We start from the raw sequence: 27,290 nt of genomic DNA, 5'->3' as shown, positions 1-27,290 counted from the left end.
GGTCTAGTTTTTAAAAGAGTCTTTACGTGGATCCCTAAATCAAAATTAGGTAACCATTTAGAGAAAGCTTTAAAGGTAATACATGTACAATATTTGTATTTATAATGAGCTCAAAATAATGAGTTTATTTAAAATCTTGGTTGATATAAATATAGCTTGATTGTTACATTAATATCATTGCCTATATCTTCCTTTAAATTGGTTGACCCTTTGATGACTTAACGTATTAATTGTATACTTGCCTGCTGTATTTTTTCTTTCTTTTGCATCATATATTTTTAGACTATGAATTGAGAAGAAAATAAAATATACAGTATAACGAAATTTAATGTAACATACATTATATTAAATGCTTTGATAACTGACAAAACTAATTAAAAAATTGTCAGCCTCTTTTAGCATATTGCTGTTGAGATTTTTTTTTAATCCATTATTTTTTCAAGTTAATGTTTTTGAACTAGAATTTATAAGCTATATGCTATGTATATGCTTTCTACTATTCCACCATTCTATAGCAAATATGAAGCTTAAAGCTTTGCTGTATAGTTTCTAAGTCAAAGTCACCCCAACTCATAAATAATATTCTTCATAAAATGACTCCTGAGTCTCACAGAATCTAGAGTAAGGAAAAAAGTGCATTTCTTCTACACTTCAATGTTGAGTCTATTATGTATGTTTATTTTGATGTCTTCCCTTTAGTAAAACTGCCTTAGAGAGGATGGCTTCATCTTGAACCATCCTTAAACTAATTTTGAGAGGGTAGCTTCATTTAAGATCATCTGTAAATTGACTTTAAAGGGGTGACTTCATATAGAATCATCCTTAATCTTACTTAAGAGAAAAGCTTCATGTAGAATGAGCGCAGGAAAGAGAAAAAAAGCGGGGTGGGTTTTGGATTTATTGCATCAATATTTTTAGATTATTTCTCTTGGAGAGAGCAGGAGGGTAGGACTGAGGCTAATTGAGCTCTGAAATTAATATTTTATTTTATAATTTACTACTGTTAAAAAGCTTTATTTCATTAAAAAAATATTTAAGTTATTTCTCTCTAAAACAAGTTTTGTTTTGTTATTTCATTAAAATTCTAGCTTCTCTGGTATTGCCTTTTATGATTTATTTTTATAATATGGATGAGGGCAAGAGATAAGAGAGAGAGGTTTATCCACTATGGGTTTTGTGTAATTGCTGGGGTGTATTGCTACTGTCAGCTTCATCTACCTCTCCGTATCTTAAACCCTCCATTCGAAGAAGGTTGTTTTTGTCATATCCCACTGAGTGGCTTCCTTTGGTCAACTACTGTATCTGTTGAGGGTCCCAAGATCTAAAGAGTCATTGGACAGATTATTATAAGATAAAGACATCAGGATATTTAACCCCTGTCAAATACACACATGGTAACACAAAGGTCATTTGAAATTACCACAGTATAAATACAAGTTTCCTAGGTAGTAGGTTGGTAAACAGTAGCTGTCCAGAGAGGTACTACCGTCCTGCCAAGTGAGTGTACAACGAAAACCTGTAATTGTTTTACATGATGGTAGGATTGCTGGTGTCTTTTGTCTGTCTCATAAACATGCAAGATTTCAGGTACATCTTGTTACTTCTACTTATACTTAGGTCACACTACACATACATGTACAAGCATATATATACACACCCCTCTAGGTATTCTTCTATTTTCTTTCTAGTTCTTGTTCTTGTTTATTTCCTCTTATCTCCATGGTGAAGTGGAACAGAATTCTTCCTCCGTAAGCCATGCGTGTTGCAAGAGGCGACTAAAATGCCGGGAGCAAAGGGCTAGTAACCCCTTCTCCCATATAAATTACTAAATTTAAGAGAAACTTTCGTTTTTCTTTTTGGGCCACCCTGCCTTGGTGGGATACGGCCGGTGTGTTGAAAGAAAGAAAGAAGAAATACAGTGGACCCCCGGTTTACGATATTATTTCATTCCAGAAGTATGTTCAGGTGCCATTACTGAACGGATTTGTTCCCATAAGGAATATTGTGAATTAGATTAGTCCATTTCAGACCCTCAAACATACACGTACAAACGCATTTACATAAATACACTTACATAATTGGTCGCATTGGGAGCTGATCATAAAGTGGGGGTCCACTGTACAAGTTTAGCATCAGACCATAATCCTCAGCATGTGACCACAGCACAAGCCATAGTCTAACATCTAACCACATTGCCAGCCTCAAAATACAATTTTGAACCAAAAAAAAGTTTAGAGAATATTTTTTTTTTATGCAGAGGAGTATTTATTTATTTTTATTTATTTAACAGTTACTACAGTGTTAATGATAATTATTAGAGAGTAGTATACAAATATGATTAATATAAGCAGAATATTTGTTTACATCCTCTGTGAGCTCTGTCTCTCTCTCTCTTGATTATGTCTGGAAGCTCCAAAGTTTTGAATGTTTGAAAGTTATTGCATATTTTATATATGTATACTCTTTTTGTGTTACAATGACATCTAAGTATAGTTGTGATAAAAAGAGGAGTCATAAGTGTCTTACTTTAAGTGCAGAGTTAGAAATAATTAAACTCGGTGAGCAAGGTATGTCTGTGGCTAAGATGGGACTGAGATACTACTGATAATTGTACTTATGTGTACCTATACCTAAATAAACCTATATAATATATTTAGTTGGATTAGGCTAAATTAAATTGTGCTTATTATAATAAGGTTGGGTAAGTTTTTTAAGGTTCTTTTGGTACAAAATTATTAATTTTTACACTAGCATAAATGAAAAAATATACAGTGGACCCTTGGTTATCGGCTGTTCAGGATATCGGCCATCTCGGTTATTGCCTGGTTTTTTGGCTGGAATTTTATTCCGGTTATTGGCCGTTATTTTGCTTATCGACTGTATTGGACGCGCCCACCCGCCAGCCACTCGCAAGTTCGTGAGTCAGTCTGGCTGTGTCTCTGGGCAAGTGAGTAAACTTCTGCTCATTCATTCAAACAATTTGCTATAATCCATTGTTTATTGTGGTTATTGATTGAGTGCAACTGCAAAATAAGGAACCATGGGCCCAAAGAAAGTTCCTAGTAAAGTTCCTTCGGTAAAGAAAGTGAGAAACATGATGGAATTTAAGAAAGAAGTTGTTGAAAATTATGAGAATGGTGTTCGAGTGCTAGAACTTGCCTGTAAGTATGGGAAATCCAAATAAACAATCACTCCCATGCTGGCAAAGAAAGTAGAAATCAGGGAAGCTAATGTTGCAAAAGGGAGTTTAGCAGGGAGGCAGGGAGAGTAGCAGGCAGGCAGGGAGTGTAGTAGGGAGGCAGGATGTAGCAGGGAGGCAGGATGTAGCAGGGAGTGGAGGAGGAAGGCAGGGAGTGTAACAGGCATGCAAGGAGCGTAGCATGGAGGAAAGGAGTGTAGCAGACAGGCAGGGAGTATAGTAGGGAGGTAGGGTATAGCAGGGAATGTAGGAGGAAGGCAGGGTGTGTAGCAGGCAGGCAGGGAGTGTAGCAGGGAGGCAGGACCCAAATGGAAATAAGTCACTCTCTGACTTTTTTGGGTTATCCTAGGTTCTTTACACATATGCTGTGGAAGGGAGGCAGGGAGTGTTGCATGGAGGGAGGGAGTGTAGCATGGAGGGAGGGAGTGTAGCAGGCAGGCAGGGAGGGTAGTAGGGAGGCAGGGTGTAGCAGGGAGTGTAGGAGGAAGGCAGGGAGTGTAGCAGGCAGGGAGGGACGTAACCCCAGAGAGGGCTTTGATACCTGAAGTCTTATGGAGGGGGATTCCCCTTCCAAACAATAATCAGTTCTCCCTCTCTCCTCCTCCTCCCTCTCTCCTCCTCCTCCTTCTCTCCTCCTCCTCCCTGTCTTCCACAAGCCAACAAGAATAGTTATATTGACATTAAGAGGGACGTTAAAAAGGGGATGAGAAAAGCTAAACGGGACTATGAAATTAAAGTTGCTAGGGATTCGAAATCTAACCCAAAAAGTTTTTTCCAGGTTTATAGAACAAAAGTTAGAGATAAGATAGGTCCCCTTAAAAATAACTCTGGGCATCTCACTGACAAGGAGAATGAAATGTGCTCTATTCTTAATAATTATTTTCTTTCGGTTTTCACTCGGGAAGACACTAACAATATCCCAGTAATTAATTTTTATAGTGGGCCTGATGATGATAAATTATGCAATATCACAGTCACTACCGAATTGGTTATCAAACAGATAGACTGGTTAAAGCAAAATAAATCCCCGGGCCCTGATGAACTTTTTTCAAGGGTTCTTAAAGAGTGTAAAATGGAACTTTGTGAACCATTGACTAATATTTTTAATATTTCTCTTCAAACAGGTGTAGTGTCTGATATGTGGAAGATGGCTAATGTAACTCCTATTTTTAAAGCAGGGGACAAGTCGCTACCGTCAAATTACCGCCCAATAAGCCTAACCTCAATTGTAGGTAAATTACTAGAGTCAATTATAGCTGATAATATAAGAAGCCATCTCGATAAGCATAGCTTGATTTATGATACTCAGCATGAATTCACGAGGGGCCGTTCCTGCCTAACTAATTTATTAACCTTCTTCAGTAAAGCTTTTGAGGCCGTTGATCATGATAAAGAATTTGATATTGTTTATTTAGATTTTAGTAAGGCTTTTGATAGAGTACTGCATCAGAGACTGTTAAAAAAAGTGGCAGCTCATGGCATTGGGGGAAAAGTGCTGCCATGGATCGAGTCATGGCTCACTAATAGGAAGCAGAGAGTATGCTTAAATGGGGTTAAATCCGAGTGGGGATCTGTAACAAGTGGCATACCTCAGGGATCGGTATTGGGCCCGTTGTTGTTTATCATATATATCAATGACCTTGATGAGGGTATTACTAGTGATATGAGCAAATTCGCCGATGACACAAAGATAGGTAGGATAATTGATTCAAATGTAGATGTTAGGGAACTTCAGGAGGATTTAGACAAACTCTATTCTTGGTCAGAAAAGTGGCAGATGCAGTTCAATGTACATAAATGCAAGGTTCTGAAGCTCGGGAGTGTCCATAACCCTAGCATTTATAAGTTAGATAATGTAGAACTTAGCCATACAGATTGCGAAAAGGACTTGGGGGTTATGGTGAGCAGCAACCTCAAACCAAGACAGCAATGCCTAAGCGTCCGTAATAAGGCAAATAGATTATTGGGATTTATATCAAGATGTGTAAGCAACAGAAGTCCAGAGGTTATACTGCAGCTTTATACATCATTAGTAAGGCCTCACCTAGATTATGCAGCTCAGTTCTGGTCTCCATATTACAGAATGGACATAAATTCGTTAGAAAACATTCAGAGTAGAATGACTAAATTAATACATAGCATTAGAAATCTTCCTTATGAAGAAGGATTGAAGACTCTTAAATTACATTCACTTGTTAGATGAAGAATGAGGGGAGACCTGACCGAAGTGTATAAGTGGAAGATGGGTATTAATAAAGGGGATATTAATAAGGTCTTGAGGATGTCTCTCCAAGAGAGAACCCGCAGTAATGGATTTAAACTAGACAAGTTTAGATTAAGAAAGGACATAGGAAAGTATTGGTTTGGAAATAGGGTAGTTGATGAGTGGAACAGTCTACCTAGTTGGGTTATTGAGGCTAGGACTTTGGGTAGTTTCAAATTTAAGTTGGATAAATATATGAGTGTTACGTTGGTTTCTCTTATTACTTTGATGGTAAGGTTCTCACTACATGTTCTAGTGTGGGGTAGCTTTTTACTTAATGGCCTTATCTGTCTAGGGGTAATACTTACATCATGGCTGATCATCTTGAGTGTCTCTGATACCCTTCCACCAGCCCTCTTCACAGGTTATGTAAACTACTACTATAAAAATATAACTGTATTCTCAATAGATATGTACAGAATATACAATTACAGCCTCACACTTTAAAATCAAAGATCTACACACTCCATAGCTGTTCTCCCACATGGTGTACCTTATTAACTTTTGTCCTTCTCTCTTGACATAACTCTGGGCTAACCAGTGTTTTGACACACTTTAGTCACCCTGGGTATGGTGGCCACAACTTAAATTATAAAAACTCACCCCTGGAGCACACATAATGCCCCAAAAGATAGGAGAAGGACCCAGAGATCCTGCCAGGTTGAAGGTCAGCCACCGAGAGAGTCAGTGAGAGGGAGAGCCTGGCTAAGCTCCTCCCACCAAAACAAAAGACTGTTGCCAAGCACAATTCTCCAGTTACCACAATTCTACCACACCTTAATTTTACTTTTACAAAAGGAAATACAACTTTATAAACTACTTATTTAAATTGTGTGTTTGTGTCTATAATATAACCTATTATATTGAGAAAAATAGGCTTGACCCAGCTGCCTCTCAGTCATAAGGTTGATCAGTCCTTCTGACATTTAGAGCAAAGTCCCCATCAATTCAATATAATTAGGTATTATTATAGTAACTGTTACTTATAAATACATGTTGGGTCCTATAACCCCATAACAATGAGTGAGAGGGGTTGGATTTGAGTGGGACTTGCAAATGATTGGATAGAGTTATCAGAGGTTATTTCTTGGGTAGCATTGAAAATTGGGTTGGGCAAATGTTTTGTTAGTGGGATGAATTGTAAAGGACCTGCCTAGTATGGGTCAACAGGCATGTTGCAGTGTTCCTCCTTTCTTATGTTCTTATGTAAAGATATATAATAGTGATTTAAATGTTCATTTATTTAATTTAGTTATCATTGTTTTGTGTATGTAAAACTATAATCTTTAAAAAATGTATTTTTTGTTTAATATTTTTGGGTGTCTGGGACAGATTAATTGTATTCACATTAATTCTTATGGGAAATATTATTTCGGTTTTAGGCTGACCTTCTGGAATGGATCATGGCCGATAACCAAGGGTCCACTGTATCTTTAAACATATACAGTGGAACCTCTACTTGTGAGTTTAATCCATTCCATGACCTTGCTCACAACTGGATTTGCTCATTGACTATGAAATTAAAGTTGTTGACTATGAAATTAAAGTTGCTAGGGATTCTAAAACTAACCCAAAAAGTTTTTTCCAGGTATATAGAACAAAAGTCAGAGATAAGATAGGTCCCCTTAAAAATAACTATGGGCATCTTACTGACAAAGAGAATGAAATGTGCTCGATTTTAAATAATTATTTTCTCTCGGTTTTTACACAGGAAGACACTAATAATATTCCGGTAATTAATTTTTATAGTGGGCCAGAAGAAGATAAATTATGTAATATCACAGTCACTAGTGAAATGGTTGTGAAGCAGATAGACCAACTGAAGCAAAATAAGTCACCGGGTCCTGATGAGGTTTTTTCAAGGGTTCTAAAGGAATGCAAAATGGAAGTCTGTGAACCATTAACTAATATTTTTAATTTATCTCTTCAAACAGGTGTAGTGTCTGATATGTGGAAGATGGCTAATGTAATTCCTATTTTTAAAACAGGGGACAAGTCGTTACCGTCAAATTACCGCCCAATAAGCCTGACCTCAATTGTAGGCAAATTACTAGAGTCAATTATAGCTGAGATTATAAGAAGCCATCTCGATAAGCATAGCTTGATTAATGATACTCAGCATGGATTCACAAGAGGCCGGTCTTGTCTAACTAATTTATTAACTTTCTTCAGTAAAGCTTTTGAGGCTGTTGACCACGATAAAGAATTTGATATTATTTACTTAGATTTTAGTAAGGCATTTGATAGAGTTCCGCACCAAAGACTGTTGAAGAAAGTAGCAGCTCATGGCATTGGGGGAAGAGTGCTCTCGTGGATCGAATCATGGCTCACAAACAGGAAGCAGAGAGTGTCCATAAATGGGGTTAAATCCGAGTGGGGATCAGTAACAAGTGGCATTCCACAGGGATCAGTCTTGGGCCCGTTGTTGTTTATAATATATATCAATGATCTTGATGAAGGAATTACTAGTGATATGAGCAAATTCGCTGATGACACGAAGATAGGTAGGATAATTGATTCAAACGTAGATGTTAGGGAACTTCAGGAGGATTTAGACAAACTCTACTCTTGGTCAGAAAAGTGGCAGATGCAGTTCAATGTAGATAAATGCAAGGTTCTGAAGCTCGGGAGTGTCCATAACCCTAGCACTTATAAGTTAAATAATGTAGAACTTAGCCATACAGATTGTGAAAAGGACTTGGGGGTTATGGTAAGCAGCAACCTTAAACCAAGACAGCAATGCCTAAGCGTACGTAAAAAGGCAAATAGATTACTGGGATTTATATCAAGAAGTGTAAGCAACAGAAGTCCAGAGGTCATACTGCAGCTTTATACATCATTAGTAAGGCCTCACCTAGATTATGCAGCTCAATTCTGGTCTCCATATTACAGAATGGACATAAATTCGTTAGAAAACATTCAGCGTAGGATGACTAAATTAATACATAGCACTAGAAATCTTCCTTATGAAGAAAGATTGAAGACTCTTAAGTTACATTCACTTGTTAGACGAAGAATGAGGGGAGACCTGATCGAAGTGTATAAGTGGAAGATAGGTATTAATAAAGGGGATATTAACAATGTCTTGAGGATATCTCTCCAAGAGAGAACCCGCAGTAATGGATTTAAATTAGATAAGTTTAGATTTAGAAAGGACATAGGAAAGTATTGGTTTGGAAATAGGGTAGTTGATGAGTGGAACAGTCTACCTAGTTGGGTTATTGAGGCTAGGACTTTGGGTAGTTTCAAGTTTAGGTTGGATAAGTACATGAGTGGGAGGAGTTGGATTTGAGTGGGACTTGCACATCGGAGCTTGTTTCTTGGGTGGCATTGAAAATTGGGTTGGTCAAATGTTTGTTAGTGGGATGAATTGTAAAGGACCTGCCTAGTATGGGCCAACAGGCCTGCTGCAGTGTTCCTCCTTTCTTATGTTCTTATGTTTACAGAGTCAATTTTCCTCATTTAAATTAACTGAAACGCAATTAATCCGTTCCAGTGGAATTCTGTACTTCAATAATTTCGCAAATATCAGTTCTGCGGCTTATTTATCTATCTCACTTCATTTAATGTGACATAATAAACAATATAAATAACATAGAAACCTGATATATACTCTAAAATAAATAAAATATGTAATTCATATAGTGGTATGGGCGGTGTCAGCGGTGGACAAGAGTTCGTCTGGAGACCGAATGATTTACTCGTTTGCAGAGTCAATTTTCCTCATTTAAATTAATTGAAATGCAATTAATCCGTTCCAGTGGAATTCTGTTCTTCAATAATTTCGCAAATATCAGTTCTTCGGCTTATTTATCTATCACAATTCATCTAATATGACATAATAAACAATATAAATAACATAGAAACCTAATATATACTCTAGAATGAATTAAATATGTCATTATATGTGGCAGCAGTGGCAGCAGCCGACGAGAGTTTGTCTGGAGACAGGACGAAATACTCCTTGAATACTTCGCTATCATCAACTCAACGGCTTATTTATCTACCACAGTTCATCTGATATGAAACAATGAACAATATAAATAACATAGAAACCTGATATATACTCTAGAATGAATAAAATATGTCATTATATAACAGGTAGAGGTGGCCACAATTGCTCCCTCTTTGTTGTGGTAAACACTGCCATCTAGTGACGGCCTTTTGAAGCCGTCTATTATAATTATTATTATTATTATGCAGTACATTATTATTATATATGTATTATTATATGTATTATATTATTATTATTATTATTGTATTATTATACTATTATTATTATATGTATTATTATTATTATTATACATATTATTATTATTATTACAATGTAAATAATTTGTAATTTTTATTCCCACAAAAAATATAAGATTTACTGTTATGCATTATTGCAATAATTGTATAAATAATGTCAACCCATTCACTACTGCATATTTGAATGGCCAGTGACGTCATTTGTTTACTCTTGAACATAGCCAAGCAATGGAACATTTCTCCTATGTTGAGCTCAATTTCAAGGTACTTTCTGTCATGAAAGCAATCAAAATCATATCTATATCTGTAATATATCTTCCATTCTATCAAATGAGACCAAAATAACGAGAATACAACGATAAAAATCATACAAAAATACCGCTAAATGATGGCTAATTGCTGAGAAGCGAACTCCATTATTTATGCTCAGATTTCTTTCATTTTTGGTGTAAGTTAAGAAGCATCTTCCCATCATACATTGCCCAAGTTTCAATAAGATAGTCCAACAAACAAATGAGATACAATTCCCTAGATCAAGAGCAAGAGCCCCTTACCAGCATCAAGGAACCTGCCTTGAGGTCTGCTTGCTTATGGAAATTTTGCTATCGTATGCAAGCAAAAAATCGACCCATCGACTGCTCGTATTTAGAAAAACTCGCACATGGATGTGCTCGCTAGTAGAGATTCCACTCTCCCTGGAGAGGGTTTTGGGGGTCAATGGCCCCACGGCTCAGGCTGAGACAAGGCCTTGTGGTGGATCAGTATCTAACTGACTGAAAGAGAAAATTTTAGAAAGGACTTAATTTTAAACGAGCTCTTGCTAATTGACCAATTTTGGTTATTTGGCACAATATACGTATATGTATGTATGAACAGAACAGAACAGAGGACTCACAGGTAAGGACCCACGAAGTGTGAGGGGCAAGTGGGGACAGGGCGAAGAATAGACGGTGAGAGGAATGTCTTGAGTCGAAGAGAGAAGAGTCAGGACTAGACCCAACTGCTAAGCCTGAATAAACACTGACGAAGACGATGTAGAAGGCAACAGGAACTCTGCAGGTGCTGACTGCATCTTGCTCGACGGAAAAAACTGCGACTTGATGGTGATAGGTGGTTGCAAGCGACAAGGAAGGAGCTTATTTTTGATTGGTCAGTTCATAGTGGCTTGGTGGTTACTTGGAGTTGTGATGTTTTACGATGTGTACTGGAAATTGGAATTAAGTTCCATTCTCAAGACGTTTAAATCGTTGTAAAGGAATGATATCTATACGTGTTAGCAAGTGTTGTAAATGGGACTCTTGAGATCGTTCTTCAATGTACTTTATAAGATTAGAAAGTTCAACTGTACGAGAAGAATCGGTGGTAAACTTGACTTTCTTTTGGATGAGGTGAGAGTGGAGTTCAGAAAGCAGCATATCTTGAGGATATTTTTCTGTAGTGTAAAAATTTATTCCAGGCCATGCACAGTATGTTTTTTCATCTGTATCTTCATCCTACCATCATGTAAAACAATTACAGGCTTTCGTTGTACACTCACTTGGCAGGATGGTAGCAACCGCCCAGGGAGGTACTACTGTCCTGCTAAGTGAGTGTAAAATGGAAGCCTGTAATTGTTTTACATGATGGTAGGATTGCTGGTGTCTTTTTATTGTCTCATACACATGCAAGATTTCAGGTACGTCTTGCTACTTCTACTTACACTTAGGTCACACTTCACATACATGTACAAGCATATATACACACACCCCTCTGGGTTTCTTCTATTTTCTTTCTAGTTCTTGTTCTTGTTTATTTCCTCTTACCTACATGGGGAAGTGGAACAGAATTCTTCCTCTGTAAGCCATGCGTGTTGTAAGAGGCGACTAAAATGCCGGGAGCAAGGGGCTAGTAACCTCTTCTCCTGTATATATAACTAAATGTAAAAGGAGAAACTTTCATTTTTTCTTTTGGGCCACCCTGCCTCAGTGGATACGGCCGGTGTGTTGAAAGAAGAAGATATATATATCCAGTGGTCCCTCGCTTTTCGTAGTTCTCGGCAATCCTAAATTTCGCCAATCATAGGGGTATATTCGTATAATCATGGACTCGCTTTTCATAGGTTGACTCGCGAATAGTAGTTCGTCCGGGACGCGTACACACGGTGTGAGGCGGGGCGGCCTCCCTACCCAGCCAGTCTGGCATTGTTTACCAGTGAGTGAAGGTCCCCTCAAGTGCTCCTACGAAATATTTCATATTCCACTCATTTTAGTGCTTGCAAGTACTAAATAAGCTACCATGGCTCCAACGAAAGCTCCTAGCGCCAAGCCTGTGGTAAAGAAGGTGAGAAATATGTACAGTGACAAAGTCTTGGGCCATTTTAGGGAAGTGTTAAAGAGACGCCAGAAACAGAGTTCTCTCCACAGTTACTTTGTGAGACAGGACTAGAGTGACTCTCAAGGTGGTCCTAGTGGCATTAAGAAACAGAGAAGAGAAGCAACCCCAGAGAAGCAATTGGTACCTGAGGTGTTGCTGGAAGGGGATTTCCCTTCCAAACTGTAAACAATCCAATCTCTCTCCTCTTCCAGTCTCCCATACACTAAGAAGAATCTCCAATAAAGGTATGTGTTATGCTGTTAATGTTTCATTCATCATTTCGCATTGTATTGCTTATGTACTACATGTATATTTCATGTAAAAATTTTTTGTTTTAATACTTCTGGGTGTCAGGAATGGATTAATTGTATTTACATTATTTCTTATGGGGAAAATTGATTCACAAATCGTAAATTTCGTTTATAGTAGCTCCTCCAGGAACGGATTAATTACGAAAAACGAGGGACCACTGTATATATATATCTATATACTTCTACTTACACTTAGGTCACACTACACATACATGTACACATTTATTTATACACACTCATCTGAGTTTTCTTTGATTTTATCTTAATAGTTCTTGGTCTTATTAATTTTCCTTTTATATCCATGGGGAAGTGGAATAAGAATCTTTCCTCCGTAAGCCATGCGTGTTGTAAAAGTCAACTAAAATGCCGGGAACAATGGGCTAGTAACCCCTTTTCCTGTAAAGATTACTAAAAAGAATAAGAAGAAGAAAATTGTCAAAGTGGGAAGTCTGAATGTGCGTGGATGTTGTGCAAATGATAAGAAAGAAATGATTGTGGATGTTATGAATGACAAGAAGCTGGATGTCCTGGCTTTAAGTGAAACAAAGCTGAAGGGGGTGGGAGAGTTTCAGTGGAGAGGAATAAATGGGATTAGGTCAGGGGTTTCAAATAGAGTTAGAGCTAAAGAAGGAGTAGCAATAATGTTGAAGGATAAGCTATGGCAGGAAAAGAGGGACTATAAATGTATTAATTCAAGGATTATGTGGAGTAAAATAAAGATTGGATGTGAAAAGTGGGTTATAATAAGCGTGTATGCACCTGGAGAAGAGAGAAGTGTAGAGGAGAGAAAGAGATTTTGGGAAATGTTGAGTGAATGCATGGGGAGTTTTGAATCAAGTGTGAGAGTAATGGTGGTTGGGGATTTCAATGCTAAAGTGGGTAAAAATGTTATGGAGGGAGTAGTAGGTAAATTTGGGGTGCCAGGGGTAAATGTAAATGGGGAGCCTTTAATTGAGCTATGTGTAGAAAGAAATTTGGTAATAAGTAATACATATTTTATGAAAAAGAGGATAAATAAATATACAAGGTATGATGTAGCACGTAATGAAAGTAGTTTATTAGATTATGTATTGGTGGATAAAAGGTTGATGGGTAGGCTCCAGGATGTACATGTTTATAGAGGGGCAACTGATATATCGGATCATTATTTAGTTGTAGCTACAGTTAGAGTAAGAGGTAGATGGGAAAAGAGGAAGGTGGTAACAACAAGTAAGAGGGAGGTGAAAGTGTATAAACTAAGGGAGGAGGAAGTTCGGGTGAGATATAAGCGACTATTGGCAGAAAGGTGGGCTAGTGCAAAGATGAGTAGTGGGGGGGTTGAAGAGGGTTGGAATAGTTTTAAAAATGCAGTATTAGAATGTGGGGCAGAAGTTTGTGGTTATAGGAGGGTGGGGGCAGGAGGAAAGAGGAGTGATTGGTGGAATGATGAAGTAAAGGGTGTGATAAAAGAGAAAAAGGTAGCTTATGAGAGGTTTTTACAAAGCAGAAGTGTTATAAGAAGAGCAGAGTACATGGAGAGTAAAAGAAAGGTAAAGAGAGTGGTGAGAGAGTGCAAAAGGAGAGCAGATGATAGAGTGGGAGAGGCACTGTCAAGAAATTTTAATGAAAATAAGAAAAAATTTTGGAGTGAGTTAAACAAGTTAAGAAAGCCTAGGGAAAATATGGATTTGTCAGTTAAAAACAGAGTAGGGGAGTTAGTAGATGGGGAGATGGAGGTATTGGGTAGATGGCGAGAATATTTTGAGGAACTTTTAAATGTTAAGGAAGAAACAGAGGCAGTAATTTCATGCACTGGTCAGGGAGGTATACCATCTTTTAGGAGTGAAGAAGAGCAGAATGTAAGTGTGGGGGAGGTACTTGAGGCATTCCGTAAAATGAAAGGGGGTAAAGCAGCTGGAACTGATGGGATCATGACAGAAATGTTAAAAGCAGGGGGGGATATTGTGTTGGAGTGGTTGGTACTTTGTTTAATAAATGTATGAAAGAGGGGAATGTACCTAGGGATTGGCGGAGAGCATGTATAGTCCCTTTATATAAAGGGAAAGGGGACAAAAGAGACTGTAAAAATTATAGAGGAATAAGCTTACTGAGTATACCAGGAAAAGTGTACGGTAGGGTTATAATTGAAAGAATTAGAGGTAAGACAGAATGTAGGATTGCGGATGAGCAAGGAGGTTTCAGAGTGGGTAGGGGATGTGTAGATCAGGTGTTTACATTGAAGCATATATGTGAACAGTATTTAGATAAAGATAGGGAAGTTTTTATTGCATTTATGGATTTAGAAAAGGCATATGATAGAGTGGATAGAGGAGCAATGTGGCAGATGTTGCAAGTATATGGAATAGGTGGTAAGTTATTAAATGCTGTAAAGAGTTTTTATGAGGATAGTGAGGCTAAGGTTAGGGTGTGTAGAAGAGAGGGAGACTACTTCCCGGTAAAAGTAGGTCTTAGACAGGGATGTGTAATGTCACCATGGTTGTTTAATATATTTATAGATGGGGTTGTAAAGGAAGTAAATGCTAGGGTGTTTGGGAGAGGGGTGGGATTAAATTATGGGGAATCAAATTCAAAATGGGAATTGACACAGTTACTTTTTGCTGATGATACTGTGCTTATGGGAGATTCTAAAGAAAAATTGCAAAGGTTAGTGGATGAGTTTGGGAATGTGTGTAAAGGTAGAAAGTTGAAAGTGAACATAGAAAAGAGTAAGGTGATGAGGGTGTCAAATGATTTAGATAAAGAAAAATTGGATATCAAATTGGGGAGGAGGAGTATGGAAGAAGTGAATGTTTTCAGATACTTGGGAGTTGACGTGTCGGCGGATGGATTTATGAAGGATGAGGTTAATCATAGAATTGATGAGGGAAAAAAGGTGAGTGGTGCGTTGAGGTATATGTGGAGTCAAAAAACGTTATCTATGGAGGCAAAGAAGGGAATGTATGAAAGTATAGTAGTACCAACACTCTTATATGGGTGTGAAGCTTGGGTTGTAAATGCAGCAGCGAGGAGACGGTTGGAGGCAGTGGAGATGTCCTGTTTAAGGGCAATGTGTGGTGTAAATATTATGCAGAAAATTCGGAGTGTGGAAATTAGGAGAAGGTGTGGAGTTAATAAAAGTATTAGTCAGAGGGCAGAAGAGGGGTTGTTGAGGTGGTTTGGTCATTTAGAGAGAATGGATCACAGTAGAATGACATGGAAAGCATATAAATCTATAGGGGAAGGAAGGCGGGATAGGGGTCGTCCTCGAAAGGGTTGGAGAGAGGGGGTAAAGGAGGTTTTGTGGGCAAGGGGCTTGGACTTCCAGCAAGCGTGCGTGAGCGTGTTAGATAGGAGTGAATGGAGACGAATGGTACTTGGGACCTGACGTTCTGTTGGAGTGTGAGCAGGGTAATATTTAGTGAAGGGATTCAGGGAAACCGGTTATTTTCATATAGTCGGACTTGAGTCCTGGAAATGGGAAGTACAATGCCTGCACTTTAATGGAGGGGTTTGGGATATTGGCAGTTTGGAGGGATATGTTGTGTATCTTTATATGTGTATGCTTCTAGACTGTTGTATTCTGAGCACCTCTGCAAAAACAGTGATAATGTGCGAGTGTGGTGAAAGTGTTGAATGATGATGAAAGTATTTTCTTTTTGGGGATTTTCTTTCTTTTTTGGGTCACCCTGCCTCGGTGGGAGACGACCGACTTGTTGAAAAAAAAAAAAAAAAAAAGTATACTTTTCCTGGTATACTCAGTAAACTTATTCCTCTATAATTTTTACAGTCTCTTTTGTCCCCTTTCCCTTTATATAAAGGGACTATACATGCTCTCCGCCAATCCCTAGGTACCTTCCCCTCTTTCATACATTTATTAAACAAAAGTACCAACCACTCCAACACTATATCCCCCCCTGCTTTTAACATTTCTGTCATGATCCCATCAGTTCCAGCTGCTTTACCCCCTTTCATTCTACGTAATGCCTCACGTACCTCCACCACACTTACATTCTGCTCTTCTTCACTCCTAAAAGATGGTATACCTCCCTGGCCAGTGCATGAAATTACCGCCTCCCTTTCTTCCTCAACATTTAAAAGTTCCTCAAAATATTCTCGCCATCTACCTAATACCTCCCTCTCCCCATCTACTAACTCCCCTACTCTGTTTTTAATGGACAAATCCATACTTTCCCTAGGCTTTCTTAACTTGTTTAACTCACTCCAAAATTTTTTCTTATTTTCATTAAAATTTCTTGACAGTGCCTCTCCCACTCTTTCATCTGCTCTCCTTTTGCACTCTCTCACCACTCTCTTCACCTTTCTTTTACTCTCCATATACTCTGCTCTTCTTATAACACTTCTGCTTTGTAAAAACCTCTCGTAAGCTACCTTTTTCTCTTTTATCACACCCTTTACTTCATCATTCCACCAATCACTCCTCTTTCCTCCTGCCCCCACCCTCCTATAACCACAAACTTCTGCCCCACATTCTAATACTGCATTTTTAAAACTATTCCAACCCTCTTCAACCCCCCCACTACTCATCTTTGCACTAGCCCACCTTTCTGCCAATAGTCGCTTATATCTCGCCTGAACTTCCTCCTCCCTTAGTTTATACACTTTCACCTCCCTCTTACTTGTTGTTGCCACCTTCCTCTTTTCCCATCTACCTCTTATTCTAACTGTAGCTACAACTAAATAATGATCTGATATATCGGTTGCCCCTCTATAAACATGTACATCCTGGAGCCTACCCATCAACCTTTTATCCACCAATACATAATCTAACAAACTACTTTCATTACGTGCTACATCATACCTTGTATATTTATTTATCCTCTTTTTCATAAAATATGTATTACTTATTACCAAATTTCTTTCTACACATAGCTCAATTAAAGGCTCCCCATTTACATTTACCCCTGGCACCCCAAATTTACCTGCTACTCCCTCCATAACATTTTTACCCACTTTAGCATTGAAATCCCCAACCACCATTACTCTCACACTTGATTCAAAACTCCCCATGCATTCACTCAACATTTCCCAGAATCTCTCTCTCTCCTCTACACTTCTCTCTTCTCCAGGTGCATATACGCTTACTATAACCCACTTTTCACATCCAATCTTTATTTTACTCCACATAATCCTTGAATTTATGCATTTGTAGTCCCTCTTTTCCTGCCATAGCTTATCCTTCAACATTATTGCTACTCCTTCTTTATCTCTAACTCTATTTGAAACCCCTGACCTAATCCCATTTATTCCTCTACATTGAAACTCTCCCACCCCTTTCAGCTTTGTTTCACTTAAAGCCAGGACATCCAGTTTCTTCTCATTCATAACATCCACAATCATCTCTTTCTTATCATTTGCACAACATCCACGCACATTCAGACTTCCCACTTTGACAATTTTCTTCTTATTCTTTTTAGTAATCTTTACAGGAAAAGGGGTTACTAGCCCATTGTTCCCGGCATTTTAGTTGACTTTTACAACACGCATGGCTTACGGAGGAAAGATTCTTATTCCACTTCCCCATGGATATAAAAGGAAAAGTAATAAGACCAAGAACTATTAAGATAAAATCAAAGAAAACTCAGGTGAGTGTGTATAAATAAACATGTACATGTATGTGTAGTGTGACCTAAGTGTAAGTAGAAGTAGCAAGACGTACCTGTAATCTTGCATATTTATGAGACAGACAAAAGACACCAGCAATCCTACCATCATGTAAAACAATTACAGGCTTTCGTTTTACACTCACTTGGCAGGACGGTAGTACCTCCCTGGGTGGTTGCTGTCTACCAACCTACTACATATACAGTGGACCCCCGGTTAACAAACTTTTTTCATTCCAGTAGTATGTTCAGGTGCCAGTACTGACCGAATTTTTTCCCATAAGGAATATTGTGAAGTAGATTAGTCCATTTCAGACCCCCAAACATACACGTACAAACGCACTTACATAAATACACTTACATAATTGGTCGCATTTGGAGGTGATCGTTAAGCGGGGGTCCACTGTATATATATATATATATATATCTAGGTAGTAGGTTGGTAGACAGCAACCGCCCAGGGAGGTACTACCATCCTGCCAAGTGAGTGTAAAACGAAAGCCTGTAATTGTTTTACATGATGGTAGGATTGCTGGTGTCCTTTTTTCTGTCTCATAAACATGCAAGATTTCAGGTACGTCTTGCTACTTCTACTTACACTTAGGTCACACTACACATATATGTACAAGCATATATATACACACACACACACCTCTGGGTTTTCTGCTATTTTCTTTCTAGTTCTTGTTCTTGCTTATTTCCTCTTACCTCCATGGGGAGGTGGAACAGAATTCTTACTCCGTAAGCCATGCGTGTTGTACGAGGTGACTAAAATGCCGGGAGCAAGGGGCTAGTAACCCCTTCTCCTGTATAAATTACTAAACTTAAAAAAGAGAAACTTTTGTTTTTCTATTTGGGCCACCCTGCCTTGGTGGGATACGGCCGGTTTGTTGAAAGAAGAAGTATATATATATATATATATATATATATATATATATATATATATATATATATATATATATATATATATATATATATATATATATATATATATATATGAATGAAAAGAAGTTGGATGTCCGGGCCCTAAGCGAAACAAAGCTGAAGGGGGTAGGGGAGTTTCGGTGGGGGGAAATAAATGGAATTAAATCTGGAGTATCTGAGAGAGTTAGAGCAAAGGAAGGGGTAGCAGTAATGTTGAAGGATCAGTTATGGAAGGAGAAAAGAGAATATGAATGTATAAATTCAAGAATTATGTGGATTAAAGTAAAGGTTGGTTTCGAAAAGTGGGTCATAATAAGCGTGTATGCACCTGGAGAAGAGAGGAATGTAGAGGAGGGAGAGAGATTTTGGGAGATGTTAAGTGAATGTATAGGAGCCTTTGAACCAAGTGAGAGAGTAATTGTGGTAGGGGACCTGAATGCTAAAGTAGGAGAAACTTTTAGAGAGGGTGTGGTAGGTAAGTTTGGGGTGCCAGGTGTAAATGATTATGGGAGCCCTTTGATTGAACTTTGTATAGAAAGGGGTTTAGTTATAGGTAATACATATTTTAAGAAAAAGAGGATAAATAAGTATACAAGATATGATGTAGGGCGAAATGACAGGAGTTTGTTGGATTATGTATTGGTAGATAAAAGACTGTTGAGTAGACTTCAGGATGTACATGTTTACAGAGGGACCACAGATATATCAGATCACTTTCTAGTTGTAGCTACACTGAGAGTAAAAGGTAGATGGGATACAAGGAGAATAGAAGCATCAGGGAAGAGAGAGGTGAAGGTTTATAAACTAAAAGAGGAGGCAGTTAGGGTAAGATATAAACAGCTATTGGAGGATAGATGGGCTAATGAGAGCATAGGCAGTGGGGTCGAAGAGGTATGGGGTAGGTTTAAAAATGTAATGTTAGAATGTTCTGCAGAAGTTTGTGGTTACAGGAAAGTGGGTGCGGGAGGGAAGAGGAGCGATTGGTGGAATGATGATGTAAAGAGAGTAGTAAGGGAGAAAAAGTTAGCATATGAGAAGTTTTTACAAAGTAGAAGTGATGCAAGGAGGGAAGAGTATATGGAGAAAAAGAGAGAGGTTAAGAGAGTGGTGAAGCAATGTAAAAAGAGAGCAAATGAGAGAGTGGGTGAGATGTTATCAACAAATTTTGTTGAAAATAAGAAAAAGTTTTGGAGTGAGATTAACAAGTTAAGGAAGCCTAGAGAACAAATGGATTTCTCAGTTAAAAATAGGAGAGGAGAGTTATTAAATGGAGAGTTAGAGGTATTGGGAAGATGGAGGGAATATTTTGAGGAATTGTTAAATGTTGATGAAGATAGGCAAGCTGTGATTTCGTGTATAGGGCAAGGAGGAATAACATCTTGTAGGAGTGAGGAAGAGCCAGTTGTGAGTGTGGAGGAAGTTCGTGAGGCAGTAGGTAAAATGAAAGGGGGTAAAGCAGCCGGGATTGATGGGATAAAGATAGAAATGTTAAAAGCAGGTGGGGATATAGTTTTGGAGTGGTTGGTGCAATTATTTAATAAATGTATGGAAGAGGGTAAGGTACCTAGGGATTGGCAGAGAGCATGCATAGTTCCTTTGTTTGGTCATTTAGAGAGAGTGGATCAAAGTAGAATGACATGGAGAGCGTATAAATCTGTAGGGGAAGGAAGGCGGGGTAGGGGTCGTCCTCGAAAAGGTTGGAGGGAGGGGTAAAGGAGGTTTTGTGGGTGAGGGGCTTGGACTTCCAGCAAGCGTGTGTGTTCGCGTGTTAGATAGGAGTGAATGGAGACGAATGGTATTTGGGACCTGACGATCTGTTGGAGTGTGAGCAGGGTAATATTTAGTGATGAGACTCGGGGAAACCGGTTATTTTTATATAGCCAGACTTGAGTCCTGGAAATGGGATGTACAATGTCTGCACTCTAAAGGAGGGGTTCAGGATATTGGCAGTTTAGAGGGATATGTTATGTATCTTTATAGGTATATGCTTCTAAACTGTTGTGTTCTGAGCACCTCTGCAAAAACAGTGATTATGTGTGAGTGAGGTGAAAGTGTTGAATGATGATGAAAGTATTTTCTTTTTGGGGATTTTCTTTCGTTTTGGGTCACCCTGCCTCGGTGGGAGATGGCCAACTCGTTAAAAAAAAAAAAATATGTGAAACAACCACGGGGGGAGTAGAATGATAGCTCCAGGCCTTTTGTGTTGCAATCAACACCTCATCAGGACCTTGCAAAATTGCAGAAAAGAGGAGGGTTTCCACGCAAGTACGTTCCCAGAGGACGGCATTCACATCCTCAAGTGTTTGTGACCTCTGTTTTGTTATCACTTTTACCCCTTTCGCAAAATCAGCTTCCTTGATTTCTTTTTTTCTTCACCACAATGGAACTGATGGTTAATGCAGGCTTGGCATACATACTCGTGATGTCAGCCACACGTAAGCCACTTTCATATTTTCCAGTAATTTCTGTCTTTAATTCTATCATGTTTTTCACATTCTTTAGCAAAGGGCTTGCACTAGCAGCTTTCTTTGGGCCCATGTTGGCTTATTTAGCGGTCACACTGAATAAATAAGTGCAAAAAACAACGAATTATTACGAAATGCTAATATGACCTCGTAGGATAATGTTTACTCACCGAGATATAAAGCAACACTGCCTCAGAATGCATGTGTGGGAATGGAGAAAAGTAGTGAAAACTGAGCCAATATTTTTACGAAAAAAAGTCAGCAATAACTGAAATTCACGAAAACAGAGGCCAACAAAAAGGGAGGGTCCACTGTGTTTACACACACACACACACACACACAGGAGCTCGGACTCGACCCCCGCAACCTCAACTAGGTGAGTACACACACACACACACACACACACATTATTGTGCAGTGCGTATAGAGAGAGGTCAGCTAGGTAGCCTGGTTACAAGCCATATTTCTTCCTAACGCCTAGCACATGAGTGAGTCTTAGGCATGGTTTCCAGCTATTTCATTCTCCTGCATGTTCTGACCCACACGAGCGATACTATATCAATGCACCACACGGAAACAAGCGCAGGTATATACAGAGAAAGATTGGGGCCAACAGGATTCGAACCCACATTTGGTGGGTGGCGTGGTTCCCTACATGATGCCTTGGACCACTCAGCCACAGATTCCTCATAATGCTAGGTAGCCTCGTTACAAGTCATGTTTCTTCCTAGTGCCGGGCACACCAGTTAGCCTACCAAGCATTTGGACGCATATGTGGCTGAGTGGTCTGGGGCATCATGTTGGGAACTGTGCTGCCTTCCAAACATTAGTTCGAATCCGGCTGACCATGGCGCGCGCACACACACACACACACACACACACACACACACACACACACACACACACACACACACACACACACACACACACACACACACACACACACACACACACACACACACACACACACACACACACACACACACACACACACACACACACACACACACACACACACACACTCACACTCCTGGGAGCATGCCGAATTTGTGGTCCTGGGTTTCTTGGCGAGGAGTGTGCATACATTCACCAAACATTCACTGAGTTGCATTTTCCTTCTTTTTTCATCAAAGACTGCGGGAGGGGGGCTCTTCGGATCATGGATTCTCCGCGCATCAACACCGCTCCCAGCAGGGTTATGGTTCTTCCCGGCAGCCGGGTTGCACTGAACGTCTCAACCTACAAACCTACTGGAGTTCTATGACATGGTGACAGCAGTAAGACAAGAGAGAGAGGGGTGGGTGGATTGCATTTTCTTGGACTGCAAGAAGGCGTTTGACACAGTTCCACACAAGAGATTGGTGCAAAAACTGGAGGACCAAGCAGGGATAACAGGGAAGGCACTACAATGGATCAGGGAATACTTGTCAGGAAGACAGCAGCGAGTCATGGTACGTGGCGAGGTGTCAGAGTGGGCACCTGTGACCAGCGGGGTCCCGCAGGGGTCAGTCCTAGGACCAGTGCTGTTTCTGGTATTTGTGAACGACATGACGGAAGGAATAGACTCTGAGGTGTCCCTGTTTGCAGACGACGTGAAGTTGATGAGAAGAATTCACTCGATCGAAGACCAGGCAGAACTACAAAGGGATCTGGACAGGCTGCAGACCTGGTCCAGCAATTGGCTCCTGGAGTTCAATCCCACCAAGTGCAAAGTCATGAAGATTGGGGAAGGGCAAAGAAGGCCGCAGACGGAGTACAGTCAAGGGGGTCAGAGACTACAAACCTCACTCAAGGAAAAAGATCTTGGGGTGAGTATAACACCAGGCACATCTCCTGAAGCGCACATCAACCAAATAACTGCTGCAGCATATGGGCGCCTAGCAAACCTCAGAACAGCATTCCGACATCTTAATAAGGAATCATTCAGGACCCTGTACACCGTGTACGTTAGGCCCATATTGGAGTATGCGGCACCAGTTTGGAACCCACACCTAGCCAAGCACGTGAAGAAACTAGAGAAAGTGCAAAGGTTTGCAACAAGACTAGTCCCAGAGCTAAGAGGTATGTCCTACGAGGAGAGGTTAAGGGAAATCAACCTGACAACACTGGAGGACAGGAGAGATAGGGGGGACATGATAACGACATACAAAATACTAAGAGGAATTGACAAGGTGGACAAAGACAGGATGTTCCAGAGATTGGACACAGTAACAAGGGGACACAGTTGGAAGCTGAAGACACAGATGAATCACAGGGATGTTAGGAAGTATTTCTTCAGCCACAGAGTAGTCAGTAAGTGGAATAGTTTGGGAAGCGATGTAGTGGAGGCAGGATCCATACATAGCTTTAAGCAGAGGTATGATAAAGCTCACGGCTCAGGGAGAGTGACCTAGTAGCGATCAGTGAAGAGGCGGGGCCAGGAGCTCGGACTCGACCCCCGCAACCTCAACTAGGTGAGTACAACTAGGTGAGTACACACACACACACACACACACACACACACACACACACACACACACAGGACGGAAAACCAGAGATCTGGTAGACGAACCAGGGAGGAAAGACTGGGAGTTAGAGCTCCAAAAAAGGGAGGAAGAGTGGGGAAGGAAGATAGTAGAGCTTGGCAAGAAAATGGAGGAGCGGATAGCTGAAGAGTGCAGGAAGTGGGAAGTACAGGTCTTAGCAGCAGAAGCTAGGATACAGTGCTTAGAAGAGAAACTGCAAAGCCTGAAACAGATTAGAGAGACAAATGACAATTCAGATGTGACATCAGGAAATTCAAAGTCAGGCGCAGACAAGGGGATGGTAAGCAACAACGGAGACATGCCGTACACGAAGGCCCTATCAGACCCACGTGGGGCCAGGGAAAAGACGATGAGCACACTGAGATCAAACGACAGGTCCGAAGACAATGAAGGAAATTCAAAGTCAGACGCAGACAAGGGGATGGTAAGCAACAACGGAGACATGCCGTACACGAAGGCCCTATCAGACCCACGTGGGGCCAGGGAAAAGACGATGAGCACACTAAGATCAAGCGACAGGTCTGAAGACAATGAAGGTTTGTTATATGCAGAGATTCTAACAGCCAACTGCAGTAGCAAGGGACAGCTGGTCAGGAAAGACAGTTCACTGAGAATAGAAGTTTCAGATATGACAGGGACTGAAGGCAAGAACATGTCAATGGAAGGAAATAAAATGCCTCAGAGGAAGCAGATGGAGACTCAGTGGGAGGAGGAAAGGGCGAGGTCAGTTTTTGTGTACGGGCTCCAAGAAGCCAAGGGGGCCAACTTTGAAGAAATAAAACAGGAGGAGAAAAAAATGATTGAAGGCATCATGAAAACAATAGGGGAGGGCAATATGACCCAGGTGACAAATTTTCAGAGAATTGGGTGGTTTGCGAGTGGAAGGATACGGCCTGTCAGAGTAACTTTCAAGGAAGAATCAGTTCGAACCAGGATTCTGCAAGAGAAAGCAAGACTGAGGGACAAAGAGGGGTACCAGAGAGTATACCTCGACCGCGACAGAACACAAGAAGAAAGGACCACACTGAAAGAGAGAGTACAGAGACGCAAGGAGGAACGAGAAGCAATGAAAATGAGCAGGACCCAGACACAGGAGGAAGGGCAAACACACCCCACAGAATCTCCCACCAAAAGACTCCACCCGCGACATTCCCAACGCAACTGAGCAACCTATACTACAACCCACTCACTGTTCCCTCTGCCACCAACCCCCATATCACAAACCTCACCCCAACAGCTGTCCCTTATGGGCATTCTGACCCCACCCCCATCAACACAAACCCCACCTACACCACAGCCCCATATAGGCCCCCACCAAGGCTCTCGCTCCCCCAACCCCAATATACTTGCAGGACCACAATGATAGAAAAGAAACTAAAGGTTTGGTACACAAACGCGGATGGAATAACGAATAAACATGAGGAGTGGAATGAAAGAATCAGTGAAAAATCCCCAGACATCATAGCAGTCACAGAAACAAAACTCACTGAGACAATAACAGACACAATCTTCCCAACAGGATATCAGATCCTGAGGAAAGATAGAAGGAGTAGAGGGGGAGGAGGGGTTGCACTGCTCATAAAACACCAATGGGGATTTGAGGAAATGGAAGGCATGGACATGATTGGAGAAAGAGACTACATTGTAGGTACAATTCAGTCCGGAGAACATAAAGTAGTCATTGGAGTGATGTATAACCCACCACAGAACTGCAGGAGGCCAAGAGAGGAGTACGAAGAAAACAACAGGGTGATGGTGGACACACTGGCTGAGGTGGCAAGAAGAGCTCACTCGAGCAGAGCAAAGTTACTGGTAATGGGCGATTTCAACCACAGGGAGATCGACTGGGAAAACCTGGAGCCACATGGGGGTCCCGAAACATGGAGAGCCAAGATCATGGATGTGGTACTTGAAAACCTCATGCATCAACATGTCAGGGACACAACCAGAGAGAGAGGGGAGGATGAGCCAGCAAGACTGGATCTTGTGTTCACCCTGAGCAGTTCAGACATTGAGGACATCACTTACGAGAGGCCCCTTGGAGCTAGCGATCATGTGGTTCTGAGTTTTGACTATATAGTAGAGTTACAAGTGGAGAAGGTAACAGGAACTGAGGGGGACAGGCCAAACTATAAAAGGGGGGACTACACAGGTATGAGAAACTTCCTGCAGGAGGTTCAGTGGGACAGAGAAATGGTAGGAAAATCAGTAAACGAGATGATGAAATATGTGGCAACAAAGTGCAAGGAGGCAGAGGAAAGTTTTGTTCCCAAGGGAAACAGAAATAATAGGAAGACCAAAACGAGTCCTTGGTTTACCCGAAGGTGTAGGGAGGCAAAAACTAAGTGCAACAGAGAATGGAAAAGGTACAGGAGGCATAGGACCCAGGAAAACAAGGAGATTAGTAGAAGAGCCAGAAACGAGTATGCGCAGATAAGGAGGGAGGCCCAGCGACAGTATGAAAACGACATAGCATCGAAAGGCAAATCTGACCCGAAACTGCTGTATAGCCACATTAGGAGGAAGACAACAGTCAAGGACCAGGTGATAAGGCTGAGGAAAGAAGGTGGAGAACTCACAAGAAACGATCAAGAGGTATGTGAGGAGCTCAACACGAGATTTAAGGAAGTATTTACAGTAGAGACAGGAAGGACTCTGGGGGGACAGACCAGATGGGGACACCAACAAGGAATACACCAACAAGTGTTGGACGACATACATACAGATGAGGAGGAGGTGAAGAAACTGCTAAGGGACATCGATACCTCAAAGGCAATGGGACCGGACAACATCTCTCCGTGGGTCCTTAGAGAGGGAGCAGATATGTTGTGCGTACCACTTACCACAATCTTCAACACATCCCTGGAAACTGGGCAACTACCTGAGGTATGGAAGACGGCAAATGTAGTTCCCATTTTCAAAAAAGGAGACAGAAAAGAGGCACTAAACTATAGACCTGTGTCATTGACGTGTATAGTATGCAAAATTATGGAGAAGATTATCAGGAGGAGAGTGGTGGAGCACCTGGAACGGAACAGGAGTATAAATGCCAACCAGCACGGATTCACGGAAGGCAAATCCTGTGTCACAAACCTTCTGGAGTTTTATGATAAAATAACAGAAGTAAGACAAGAGAGAGAAGGGTGGGTTGATTGCATCTTCTTGGACTGCAAGAAGGCCTTTGACACAGTTCCTCACAAGAGATTAGTGCAGAAGCTAGAGCATCAGGCGCATATAACAGGAAGGGCACTGCAATGGATCAGAGAATGCCTGACAGGGAGGCAACAACGAGTCATGGTACGTAATGATGTATCACAGTGGGCACCTGTGATGAGCAGGGTCCCACTGGGGTCGGTCCTAGGACCAGTGCTATTTTTGGTATATGTGAACGACATGACGG

The 27,290-nt window shown here is 40.5% G+C and overlaps 1 protein-coding gene across 7 annotated transcripts in view; it reads left to right on the top strand.

Annotated features, from left to right (window-relative positions):
• Window positions 1-27,290, top strand: part of KrT95D (phosphofurin acidic cluster sorting protein KrT95D) — a 280,348-nt gene that overhangs the window by 214,762 nt on the left and 38,296 nt on the right. The gene's annotated exons all lie outside the window — the stretch shown is intronic.

The sequence above is a fragment of the Cherax quadricarinatus genome, chromosome 15 (genome assembly GCF_038502225.1).
Source record: "Cherax quadricarinatus isolate ZL_2023a chromosome 15, ASM3850222v1, whole genome shotgun sequence".
Classification (NCBI taxonomy): domain Eukaryota; kingdom Metazoa; phylum Arthropoda; class Malacostraca; order Decapoda; family Parastacidae; genus Cherax; species Cherax quadricarinatus.
Note: the sequence above shows the minus strand (reverse complement) of the source record. Positions and strands in the feature narration are given on the sequence as shown.